This window comes from Diadema antillarum, unplaced genomic scaffold, assembly GCF_040938485.1.
Source record: "Diadema antillarum isolate AM-2024a unplaced genomic scaffold, OU_Dant_1.0 seq00000716_RagTag, whole genome shotgun sequence".
NCBI lineage: Eukaryota > Metazoa > Echinodermata > Echinoidea > Diadematoida > Diadematidae > Diadema > Diadema antillarum.
The window spans coordinates 77,997-91,120 of NW_027271620.1; the positions used below are offsets into that span (position 1 = coordinate 77,997).

At 38.0% G+C, this 13,124-nt stretch overlaps 1 pseudogene; it reads left to right on the forward strand.

Annotated features, from left to right (window-relative positions):
- Positions 1-13,124, forward strand: part of LOC139737932 (uncharacterized) — a 55,497-nt pseudogene that overhangs the window by 35,828 nt on the left and 6,545 nt on the right.

Consider the following 13,124-nt stretch of genomic DNA (forward strand, 5'->3'; position numbering starts at 1 on the left):
GTCTAAGAATAATCCAATAACAATGTTTTTTTCTTCAAAAGCCAAAGTAGCATTATTGACAAATTCTAAAAGGGCCATAAATGTGCTATATCCTTGTCTGAAACCAAATTGCCCTTGATACAGGATTGCATTTTTTTCCAAGAATGAGATCAATCGTTTGTGTACCAACTTTTCGAAAACCTTTGAAAAAATGGACAAAATAGAAATTGGTCTATAATTAGAACAAAGACGATTATCCCCAGATTTAAAGATTGGGATAACTTTTGCGATTTTCATATCACTTGGGAAAACACCTTTTTCAATTGAAGTATTGAAAATATGGCATAATGGGGATGCAATCAAATGAATGCATTTTTTGACAATAAATGCTTCTATGCCATCATGCCCTGAACTCTTATTATCCTTTATACTTAATACAGCTGTAATCAAATCAGATTCAGAAATGGGGTTAAAAAACATAGTATGTAATACTCTCGGTCTTAAATACTCTGAAAAATCATTATTCATAGAACACGGGGGCATATTTCTAACCAACTCAGAACCAATAGTACTAAAATAATCATTGAATAAATTCACAATGTTTTCTTTATCCTCAATCAGAACACCTTCTTTCATAATACTTGCACATGTAGTTTTAGACTTCGATGTATTCAAGACTTCGTTAATCGCCTTCCATGTACCTTTTTGGTCATTTTTTACTCTATCAAAAATACCATGATAATATTCCCGCTTAACACGTCGTATTTCATTATTCACAAAATTTCTGTATTTGACGTAAATCTCTTTTCTGTACATTGTAGGATTCTTGATGTATTTACGGTACAAAATGTATTTCTTTTTACACAACTTCTTCAGATGGCTGTTAAACCAAGTTTTGTGTTGTTTGAAGGTTTGCATGGTGAAGTAAATGAGGAAGAAAGATTTGCGGTGACACCATGTGTATGTAGTCCTTAATCGGATCGCTGTTTGGCAGAAGAGCCTAGAAAGAGGAGAAACGAAGAGGGAAGCGACATATGGGGGTTGTGAGGAGGGCAGAAAGTGAAGAGTGGGAGACAGTAATGGGCTAGAGGTTGAAGTTGCACTAGTGGAGACGGTAGAGAAAGGAACACAGAGAGTGGTAAGGAAGAATAGTGTGAGAATCAAGTAGGATGTTCGGACATCGTTGGAAGGGGAAAGATGAAATAGAAGGGAAGAGGAAGAGGAAGGAGTTGAATGTTGGAGAATCATGGAGATAGGAGAGAGCAGTAAAGATTCATCAAACCAAGTTCTCCTAGTTATTCTTATAACTAGATTTCTTGCGCTACTTTCACTAGCACCTTTACTCAGTGTTTCATTTCTCTTTCCTCTCTCTCTCTCTCTTACACTTTTGTTTGTTTCTACACTACTTATCTTTTCTTTTCTTTTCTGTTCTCTTCTCTTCTTTCTTCTTTTTGTTTTATTTCTTCCTTCCATACTACCCAACGGTCCTTTTCAGGACCACTACTTAATTTACACATTTCTCCACAGGTTATTTCTCTTGTCTTCTCTCCTCAGGTCTACACTTTAACCTCATTTTGATTTCTTATTTTTGCTTTTCTCCCACAGGAACCTTTTCAGGACTTAACTGTCATCAATTTTCCTTTCCATTTTTTTTTTTCTCCCTCTCAGCAGCATTTCATTCTAGGATCCATACTAGCTCCCTCTGATTTACGTATTGAATTTCAATTTGTTCTTTTCTACTTCTTTTCTTTGTCCCCCCCCCCCCCGCCTCTCTCTCTCTCTCTCTCTCTCTCTCTATCTCCCTTCTATCAACATATTCTCATCTCTCCTCTACTTACCCTTCCTTCGAGGGATTATTCGTCCTTTCTCCATTGATTCCGCATTCCATAGTCACACTGTTCGCCTACTTCGTTTTTCTTCTCTTGGTTTGATGAATCTTTACTGCTCTCTCCTATCTCCATGATTCTCCAACATTCAACTCCTTCCTCTTCCTCTTCCCTTCTATTTCATCTTTCCCCTTCCAACGATGTCCGAACATCCTACTTGATTCTCACACTATTCTTCCTTACCACTCTCTGTGTTCCTTTCTCTACCGTCTCCACTAGTGCAACTTCAACCTCTAGCCCATTACTGTCTCCCACTCTTCACTTTCTGCCCTCCTCACAACCCCCATATGTCGCTTCCCTCTTCGTTTCTCCTCTTTCTAGGCTCTTCTGCCAAACAGCGATCCGATTAAGGACTACATACACATGGTGTCACCGCAAATCTTTCTTCCTTAAACCAAGTTTGTTTTTTCTCATATTTTTTTTTATCAAGTTTCTTTATAGGAAAGCACTCATCGTACAGGGTCATAAAATGAGATATAAAAACAGAGTATTTCTCATTGATGTCTGGAATATTTTCCAGGTGGCTCCACTCATAAGACTGGAGCAATGAAAAAAAATTTGTCATACCCTCTTCATGTATCATTCTTTTGTAATAAGTGGATGATTCCTTTTCGGTGCTCACCTGCTGACGGCCAAGGTGATAGATGACAAAGGGTGATAAATGATCACTCACATCTGAAATCAATATACCAGACTTAACTACATTTTCAGGACGATTAATGAATACATTATCAAGTAAGGTTGCAGAGTGGTTTGTTACACGTGTTGGTTTAAAAATAGTAGGAGTGTATGAGGAGGTAAGAATTAAGTCCAAGAATTGGTGAGTGGAACTGTCGGAACTCAATAAATCAACATTAAAATCACCAAGTAGGATACAATGTTTACCTTCTCGAGATATATTCTGTAATGTTGGCTGTAGACCAGTAAGAAATGATTGAAGAGATTGATTGGGGGGTCTGTATACCACGCCAATAACAATTTTATCCTTCAAATTGATAATTTCAGCAAATGTTGACTCAATACATTGATCAAAAACCTCTAAATCACATCTCTGTTTAACATTATATTTTCTATTAATGAACATACCAACACCTCCACCTCTCTTATCTGTTCTTCCCCTTCCGAGGAATTTATATTGGGGCAACGTAAACTGAGGGGATTCATTTCCCTGTGCCCATGTTTCAGATACAGCAATAATAGATATTTCAGTATTCAAGGAATTAATGCACGATATAAAGTTATCACTGTTACCCTTCAAACTTCGACAGTTGAAATGCAGACACGTAAACATTTCTGAAAACGTACCACTCATCATAGAGGCAAATTCACTTGGAATGAAATATTCTGTTTCAGTACTAAGTACAGATACACCATCTTCATCTTCTTCTAATGCCCTCAGGCGACTGGAACTAGAGGTTGCACAAAAATAACAGATATTATCTTGAGCCCGTTGTCTCTTACAAAAACTACAAAAACTTACAGGATACATACATGGAGGTGGGGGACTTTGAGAAGTTGAAGTCATAATCTGGCCAGATCACTTTCACTTCTGATTACTTTGTTGATCGTTTTCCCATGTGAGGCAGGTATTTCGACTATGATACGACCGTCTGATGACCAGGCATTCTTCACTTTCTGGTGGTGTGTTGCTTTGCGTAGGAGATCGACATTGTGCTTCGTGAGATCTTCATGAATGGAGATACCGCTTCCTTTCAGTTTTCTTCTTGCTGTGAGGATTTGATGCTTCTTTTTGTACGAGGTCATTTTGACGATGATTGGTCTGGGAGAATGAGAGGCCGATTCAGGTTTCTTCCTTCCTGTGCGGTGGCTCCGGTCTATGTCTGTTGCTGGGTTTATGGTGATTCCTAGCTTGCTCTGAGCAATGTCGCACAGTATGTTGTCGGTGCATTCCCCTGCTGCTTCTCTGACACCGAAGATCCGGATGCAGTTACGTCTGGAGTACTGCTCGAGGTCGAGTTGACCCTGGACAAGATTTTGGATTCGGTCTGACTGCTGACTTATCTCCTTCTTGAGAACTGTGATCTGGTGTGACTTGTTGTCGCATTCATTTTGGAGATCATGGACTTGACCTTCAAGCACTTCAACACGGCTGTTGAGTTTAGTGAAGGCCTTGTCGACTGCATTGCTGACTACACTGTTGAGCATATTGATGTAGTCTTCATTGTTCAACAGCTCCTTGATTACTTGACAAACAAGCGCAGTTGATTTCCTCGTTGAGGGAGGGGACTGTGACGGAACAGGCTGGGGCATGATGGGGTAGACTGCTCGTCTCCAACGTGAAGTTCTGGTTCCACAGCACAGTGCCAAGCTGAGACACGGTGCACTGACTGTATATCACTATTCCAGGGCACAGCGCACATAGACAAATGGACGGGACTACACACGAAGAGCGGGGTCATGCTGCTGAGGCTGAATGTGAAATTCAAATGTGTCCATTCTTCTGAATTCAGAATCCGCAGCCAAAAGCACTATTAATATTCTAGTGTATCGTAGCAGTTCCGCAAGGTGCACGAGAATTTCGAAGAAATGTGTCCCCTGTAGCTGGTAAATTAGCTGGTAAAATAGCTCCTCGGCTCCTCGGCGCGTGCATTGCGACTCGACAGACTATACTGTATAAATAAGGAGAAACATCAGACGATCTTGGCATGTGATGTTCAAGAGTTTATTGGCCGTGACCGAGTCAACGGCACACACGTAACACATAGCGTGCACATGTAGAAACCGATCAGAGTATGGAAAGCCACTTGATACATCATAACTATAATCATAATCATAATGGTGCAAAGAAAAAGCATATATGCATTAAGTCTTAAAACCTTCAATCAATCCTGCGAGCAGTCTTTGCGTTGTCTTTAAACAGAGGTATGGATCGTAGTTATTGAGGAAGAATAAAAAGGAAGTGTATTATATGGAAGGGGGTTGAAAATACATTCTTTGTTTTTCTGCCGGACATTTTATCCCATGTTGAATGCGTTCTCCAAAGGTATACAGCAGAGTTGAATTCATGATCCTTTTTACACTTATTTCACAAGAGAGGCGGCTGCTATGTATGCATGTACCTGTGGGTATGCATACAATGTACACAGTAACACGCACTGTGTTTAGTACACACTCTACCAAATGGTAAAAAGAATACATGAATAACATGAATTCAGTTTTCAATGTTTCGTTTGCGGCGTGTTTGAGAGCAGCAGGCCTAGAAATGGGACCTAATAGTTCCAATCAGATTGCTTTTGTTTTACTTTATCATAATGTGTTGAAAATATCCTCGTTATAACCGAGCTCGTAACCAATCCATTTCTACACACAAAGGGAAATGGGACCTGTGCAATCACCTTGTTAAAAGCGGTTCCTCATTTTAAGCAAGCTTGTTAAAACGGTTTCACTGTACACCTGTGCAGCTTCACAGGGCAGGTCCTTAAATCAATTTTAAAATCAGGTTCATTGTGAAAAGTCAAGATCACTTCTTATATTCTCTGTTAATCTCTATTAATACCATTGCAAAGTGACAATGTTTACTGGATCTCTGTACTTTGTACCCTTGACACTGATGCAGTGAAATGCAAGTTCAACCTTAAGTCAAGTAAATTAGTGTATTAACAGACTTTCATGTGTGATCACATAAGTCAGCACCCTTTTGTATATCACCCCTCTAATGAACACAATCAAATCTCTTCAACCACATACTCTTCCCTGGTCAACAATTGGTCATCATAAACTGTGGATAACAAAAATTTGGGAATTTTCCCTCAACTCTAATTGACTTCAGTCTTCAGAAAGTCAGTGATGGCTGTTCCACATGAGCAAATGTTACAAGCCATAGACCACAAGGCAAATGTCAAGAAAGTGTCACACACATATTGCATTTGATACAATCGTACACAAATATATGCAGTGTGTATATGTATAACCATCTATTTATTTATTCATATGTAATATGTTGTTTTTAGGCATTCAGTGATATTGCACAAAAAAAAATTAAACTACATCTTGTTGCTTGCAGTATCTTGTTTGAGTGAGAGCAAATATGGCTGTCAACTGATGTGCAAAGCAATTGATGTAGAATTTCAGTTCGGGCCATAAACTTATGTTGACATACAGGTGTCATTTTGTAAGAAATTACATGAGTTTAAAGGAAAAGAGGTAACCTTCCTCATTTGACTTATGTGAGGTTTACTGAAATATACATATTGCAGTGTCAAAAAAGCCTCCAATGAGTTGACATGCTGTAAGTCAATATTTTCCTGATGTTGTCTGTTACGAAGTTTACTCGTAAGTTGACATTATCAAACTGGTCAATCATCACCTTTGACAACTTGACTCATGATTCATGATTTCTTGGTCCCAATCCAGTGGGAAATTTCCAAATTTGGGACATGTCTTAATATTTTCTTGGACCTTTGTGTTACCAGTCCGTAAAAGCTCATTACAAACGCAGCATTCTCAAGTCAATATTCTTGTTTCTTTGGTTTTCACATTGAAACTGGAGCACACTTGTTCAATGAATTGGCGTGACCAATCAATACAAAAAGATCTCAATTTTTTTCTACCTGTGAAAACATGAATTTACTCTCTGAGACTTGAAGCTGAATTTGCCTTTTTGTCTATTCCAAAGGTCATATCATATTATAACTGTACGTGTTTTATCAACTGCAGTCATGTGACTCAAAACTTCATGTAAGCCCATGTAATGTGTGTCAGTCAGCATTTGTTGACTGGTTCATAAGCGTACAGATTTTCTTCAGTCCTGTGTATGCCGACTTACGTGAGTTTTTTTTTTTTTTGTACATGGTTTGTGTATTGCTGTGTGGTACATGTAGAAGATCACAGAATAGACAAGACTTGATTTTTTTATGAGCTGTTCCACATGATGAACACTTACTCTTCCTCTCATCAGATGCTTCACTGGTGTGTGAGCGAACTCTGAAGTATTTCCAAGGCATAGCTGCCAGAGCCTGGGTCGTCAGTTTCAAATGTGAGCGTTCTGTTGTATTTAATTTGTTTACTGTAAAAGTGGATATTTCCGCGCGACTAATTTTTCGCGCTTGGCCCGATAAGAAGAGTTTCGCGTGTTTTTAATTCCGCGGAATCAAGACATCATGCACAGGAACATATGGCAAGCAAAAATATTTGCGTGCTTTTATTTTCGCGCTAGTTTTTGGTTGTGCGAAATGTGCGAAAAGTACAACACCGCGAAGATTTCCACTTTTACAGTATTTTTTTCTTTTCTATCCTTTTCATGCCTTTGCCGTGAAGTGTCGTACGGAGGCATTATGTTTTCAGGTTGACCATCCTTCTGTCCATCTTTCCTTCCACCCTTCTGTCTTTCCATCAGTAATCACTTTTGTGAACAGTGTACCTCAAGCATCGTTTAGGGTATCGAAGTGAAACATGGTAAATGTATGTACGAGTGGACGTGTGAAACAAGTACATACTTATCCACATGCAATGTACATTTTTACCAAGTACTTATATACAATGAGAATGTATACATTATGCAATGCATACAATATGTCAGATAAACTTGTCTACAGGTTACCTGTCTATAATGGCCACTCTTCATCTCCCTTCCGTGGCTGTTATTGACAGATTTTACAGTATAGATATGCATAAATACTGTATATGCCAAATTTCTTGCTAGGCTTTTATTTTCGCAAATTTCGCGAGTCAGGTGCTATTTGCAAAATTAAAGACACACAAAAATAATGACTCTGATCCAGATATGAATGTGACGTACACATATACATTTCTCCATTTGGTACAGTACTCCACGATCCCGAATCTAACCACTTGTGAAATTGTCGTGAAGTCCCGATTCGTGAAAATTTAGACTCGCGGAATATAATATGGCATATACAGTATACTAGGTACAATGCATGCATTACTGCACACTGATTCTGTATAGAAATATTTGGATCTTGGGGGTTAAAGGTCACAAGAAAATGCTTAAATTTCACTATTTTTGTTCATATTTTGAAAATGGCTCAAACTATTGCCAATCATGTGAAACCATTCTCTTAAATCAGCAAAATGTTCTGTAGATCTATTTGGAGAGTAATGCTCTATAGCAGAGACATACCAGTCACCATAGCGACATTTCAATTTTTTTCTGTCATCACATGTCTGTCTGATTTTTGTTGTAGAAGTGTAGGTGGTTTCATTAACTTCTTTGCCAGTTTGTGTGCATTATTGTAGGTGTTTTTTTTTTCTTTGCATGTCATGTCATAGCAAGTTGTTACTTTTAAAACCTGGCAGAAGTGTTCATTATTGTATTTGTCATTCAACAGTCACTAGAAACTCTACTATTCCAGAGGATGATTTGTGTTTTGTGTATGATTTAAAATGATCATTTATAGTTTTTCTTTTAATGCCTGTTACAACTTGGTGCTCTATTACTTTTGTTAATATTTTACTTTTGTAGTATTGTGGCAGATACTGAAAGCACAAATATATTTCTGGAGAGATGAAATTTCATGTTAATTTTAATCTGATGGTATTTACAACATATACTCAATATTGCCCCTGAAGGAAAATTCTTTGTTTCTGGCAGCAAAGATTACCACCAGGGAAGTTTGAAGTGAGAGTCATTCTCCTAAAGTCCTGACATTATTAAAGTTTTTCATGATCTGTATGTTCTGAAGGGGTGTCAGACAGTCTGGAAGCTGAACAACCCCTGGCAGAGGAGAGCTATGAGGTCAGAGGTGATGTGGTGAATGGTCTTGATCATCAAGGACCAAGGCGTTCCAGGACGTGGGATGGGCCTGGTTTCCTAAGCAGATATGACCTCTGCTGTATTGGACCTTATTCTGGACTCAACAAGGGTACTTGTATTTTAATCCAAAGTTAGAAGTACACTAGCCCTAGTAGTTTTCCATTGATAGACTTATTTCATAATTACGGCATAGTTTTAACCATTGAAGTGAAGAATTCTACAGGCAAAATATCATAATGTGAAAGTATTGTGTTTTTTCATTTGCAATTTATAATAGAGACACATTAATGGGAGGGGGATGCCCCTTATTCTCTCATAATGTAAGTTAATGCTATGAGTTAGTACATTGATGACTGGAGTTTCAAGTTTGTTCATTGCAGAATCAGGGGTGCCCCCTTGGGACCCAGGGGAGGGGTGGAAGGGGTCGTAATGGGGGCCTGAATTGTACATTTTTATCTTTTTCTTGAAAACCCCATGTTGAATTTTCACCACACTCAGGGGTGGATCCAGGAATTCCAAAAAAAGGGGGGGGCACCAAAAATATTTCTCGTGTCACTTTTGGGTTTCATCGGCTGACAAACAAAAAGAAAAAAAAAACGCTTCAGCATGCAATGTTTCCGTTCCTTGTGCCACTTCCAGGATCCATCGGCTGACAAGCAAAAGAAAAGAAAAAGGCTTCAGCGCAGTTTTCTGCTGCCACTACAATCAGCTGACAAAGATGGTTTCTTTAAAAAAAGCGGAGGGAGGGGGGGCACCCGCCCCCTTTCATTTTTTTCTTTTTATTCCTTTTGTTTGAAAAAAGGGGGGGGGGTCACATGCCCCCCCCCCCCCATAAAGAAATATTTACAAATCTTCTTTTCTAGAAACAGAAGTGATAAAGCAAAGCTACAATACTATGAGTTAGTACATTGACGACTGTAGTTCCAAGTTTGTTCATTGAAGATCAAATGCTGAATAAGCGGTATTTATGTACTACGATGGAGGTCTGTTTTCACAAGATTTTATTGTAACAAGAGACTTCTTTCGGTCCCATCTATCTCATAACAGTGGCACTTGTATGATCATAGTTAGATGCACCATTTGCTGTTATCTCTTACAGTTTTCATTAATCAGCAGGGTTTTGTTTGTTTTGTTCCAAATTATATTCTCCTGTTTCTATTATATTGGAGCACCTGCAGTAGCATTCTAATAGTTGTGACCCAAGGTCAACATCCACATATTTATTTCACTATGCTCTTTTTCTTTTTTTTTACAGACCAACTGGTTGGCCTGTGTGAGATGTGCGGAGCATGTACGGTGCAGCACCCATCACTCTTTCCCTACACAAGTGGCAAGACGGCCTTTATTGTGGTAGAACCAAATCTTACTGACACACCAACAGACTACCAAGGTACCGTTTATTACTTTACATTGAAAGGGGGGGGGGGGGAGAGATCGATGACTTTGACTGTTAAGCAAAGTCACCTATTAATCACCTGGGATGCCTCCACTTCTCGCTGAATATCTGTATCTGTTTTTCGACCTTTATCTGTGTTTTTTGTTTTTATTAGAAATTGTCACTGACCGCTTTTCTACCATATGAAATTAAGCAAAGTGATTAATAGTGAAAATCAGGTTTTTATTAGTTTCATGACAGAGCACTGTTTTCCTTTGGAAATGTACACATAGTCACAAAATTGTGCCCGTTTAGGGGTGACATGCAGTTACAAAAATGGGAGTGGCTTTGTTAAAGTGCGCACAGACATGGCAAATTTGCTCTCAAAAATTGTGCAATACTGTAAAACATATTTTTGCGGCAGGAAGTTTTCGCAAATTGGAGCTGACGGGCTTTTTCGCGGCATGAAAATTTCGCAAGTTGCCTCTAATATTCATTGTGTATAGTGTAGACAAGAACTTTCGTGTGCATATAAATTTCACAAATCTCAGCTCTCGCAAAATTCGTGATATTAAAATGCACGCAAACATTCCTCATTTTACTGTACTTGAACAAAGAAAGTCGAGAAGCCTCATGACGAGGCCTTCTCGCAATACAAAATTATAGCACAAAACGTCGAGGGGAGTCAAATTCCGCCCCCCACCCCCTGGCCCTTCTAGGGTTACATCAAGTTGGGATGCATCTTGGTCTATTAAGATTAGCAGAACAATTATCTAAAAAGAAAATGCAAGTATGGTTTTCGATGAAGCACATTTATCTTTAACTTGACCTTTGACCTATCAGTATAATGTAAATACAATAATTGTATAATTAAATGTACAAATCTACCCTGTCCACCATCTCAGTATCTCATAACTAGTCGATCTTTAATAGTTTTTCATTCATTCAAATGATTTTATTTCCATATAAAGTAATACAAAGCAATGTACATAATGCTTAAATGAGTTCATAATATTATAGGAACTTTGGATCACAAAAGTTTCAACAACACATGAATACAATATTATGATAATATCAACTTTGGTTTTTAGATAAATAAACAAGTAAGCAATATGATCTTATTTTGTAACTCTATATAGAAAAGAGGAATTCACAAGAAAAGCATAGCTGAAGTTAAGTAATACCGGAAATGACACAATTTTAGGAAAGCATAGTGGCATTTGATATTTCATTGCCATCACATAGAAATGCTGAAATCTCATTTTTTAGCCAAATTCAGTGACCGTTCATCTTTGACCTTAGGGATTCTGCCCAAATCTAATCAGCAGATCTACACTGCATATATAACATATCTTGATTAATTACAAAAAAAAAATGATAATAATAATAATAAAATATTAATCAGTTTCACTTAGATTATAGTATTGATGTTAGACAAATGGACAGTGGGCAACCCCAAAACATGTAAATGCTGCTTCCCTGCCATTTCTTCATAGAGGAATATCCAATTATCTGGTACAAAGCAAACATTGGTACTGTAAAAGCTCAAAATCAAAAGCCACCAAAATTATTGAAGTAAATGTGCAGTTGCCAGATATTGGGTGAGTTTATTTATAGTGTCATTTGGTGAAATGGATTGAAATAAGTTTCAAAACATTTCCTTTGTTACCGGTCAATCCATGATGAGTGGTCATACCTGTATGGCACTTAATAGTGATAGCATGAGAAGCGGAGACATCCCAGTTCCCAGTTAACTGTGCTGCAGAGGGATTGCTCTAGTTTGATTCATACAATATACTTGTACCCTTGCACTGTTTCCTGTCATTTGTGTTTTCAGTTATCGTAATGCTTTGTTATGTAATCTCATTATTTGGTTATTTGGTCAGTGGTTAGGTTAAAGTGATAAAATTCTTAGATCTGATGCATGTACACATTATTTCCATACCTTGGGAGTATTGCATACACGTAAACTAGGTATACACATGCATTACGGCACAATGATTCTGTAGGGAAAGATTATATAGGACATGCAGTCAAAGGTCAGGTGAAAATTTTTGGTCTAATTTCCACTTGGTCTAATATCCAGTTCATCTAATGACCAGTTCGGCTAATACCACTTAGTCTAATTCTCAATTAGTCTAACACCACTTGGTCCGATTTCCACTTCGGCTAATTGCCACTACGTCTAATTTCCACTTCGTCTAATTTCCACATGGTCTAAAATTCACTTCGTCTACATGCCACTTGGTCTAATATTCATTTGGGCTACACCCATTTCGGCTATTACCACTTGGTCTACATATCACTTAGTCCAATTTCCATTTCGTCTAATTGTCATTTGGTCTAATTACCACTTAGTCTAATTACCACTTGGGCTAACCGTCACTCGGTCTAATTTCCATTTCGTCTTATTCTCACTTAGTCTAATGCCACTTGGTGTAAATAAGAAACGTAACCATGGATTTAAAAACGGAAGTGTTAACAACTGTTACATATTAAACAACTCTTTGATACACACACATGCGTGTGTTTTTATCTTACAGCCATCTTACAGCAACCTAATACACAACTGATCATTGCAGAGTTGAGCATGGGAGGGTGCAGGAGAGGGGTATCCCCCTCCCACACCTGGGACTTTTTCAAAAATCTGTCTATAAAACTTGTATTTCAGATCATCCAAAATGGTATATAAATGCGCTTTATAGATTGTTTTCGACGGAACCACAGGCGTAAATATACAGTGCGTCCCAATTAAAAGGAAACTGGAATTGTCAATTATTTTCCCAGTAAAATAGAACAATTCATGTCATATAATATACAGGGCTGCACACTAACCCATTTTTTCTGCCGGTCCAACCTGTCTCTGTCGGACCGGTAAATGCCCCGTTTTACCATTTTTTGCCAGTCCGAACAGAAAATTTACCGGTCAACAACAACAACCTAAAAAAACATTAGATGACTTGCAAACGTATATTCTTGTTTTTTTATGGACGTACCCCCCCCCCCCACCATGTAAATTTTACAGATTAATTCTTTTTAAAAAACTTGCATTATTTATTGCACAAAAAAATTTTAAAAAAAGATAGGAAAAAATAGAATGTTTGTTAGTGAATTACAGTGTAAAATGATAATGAACAAAATCAGATTGTAT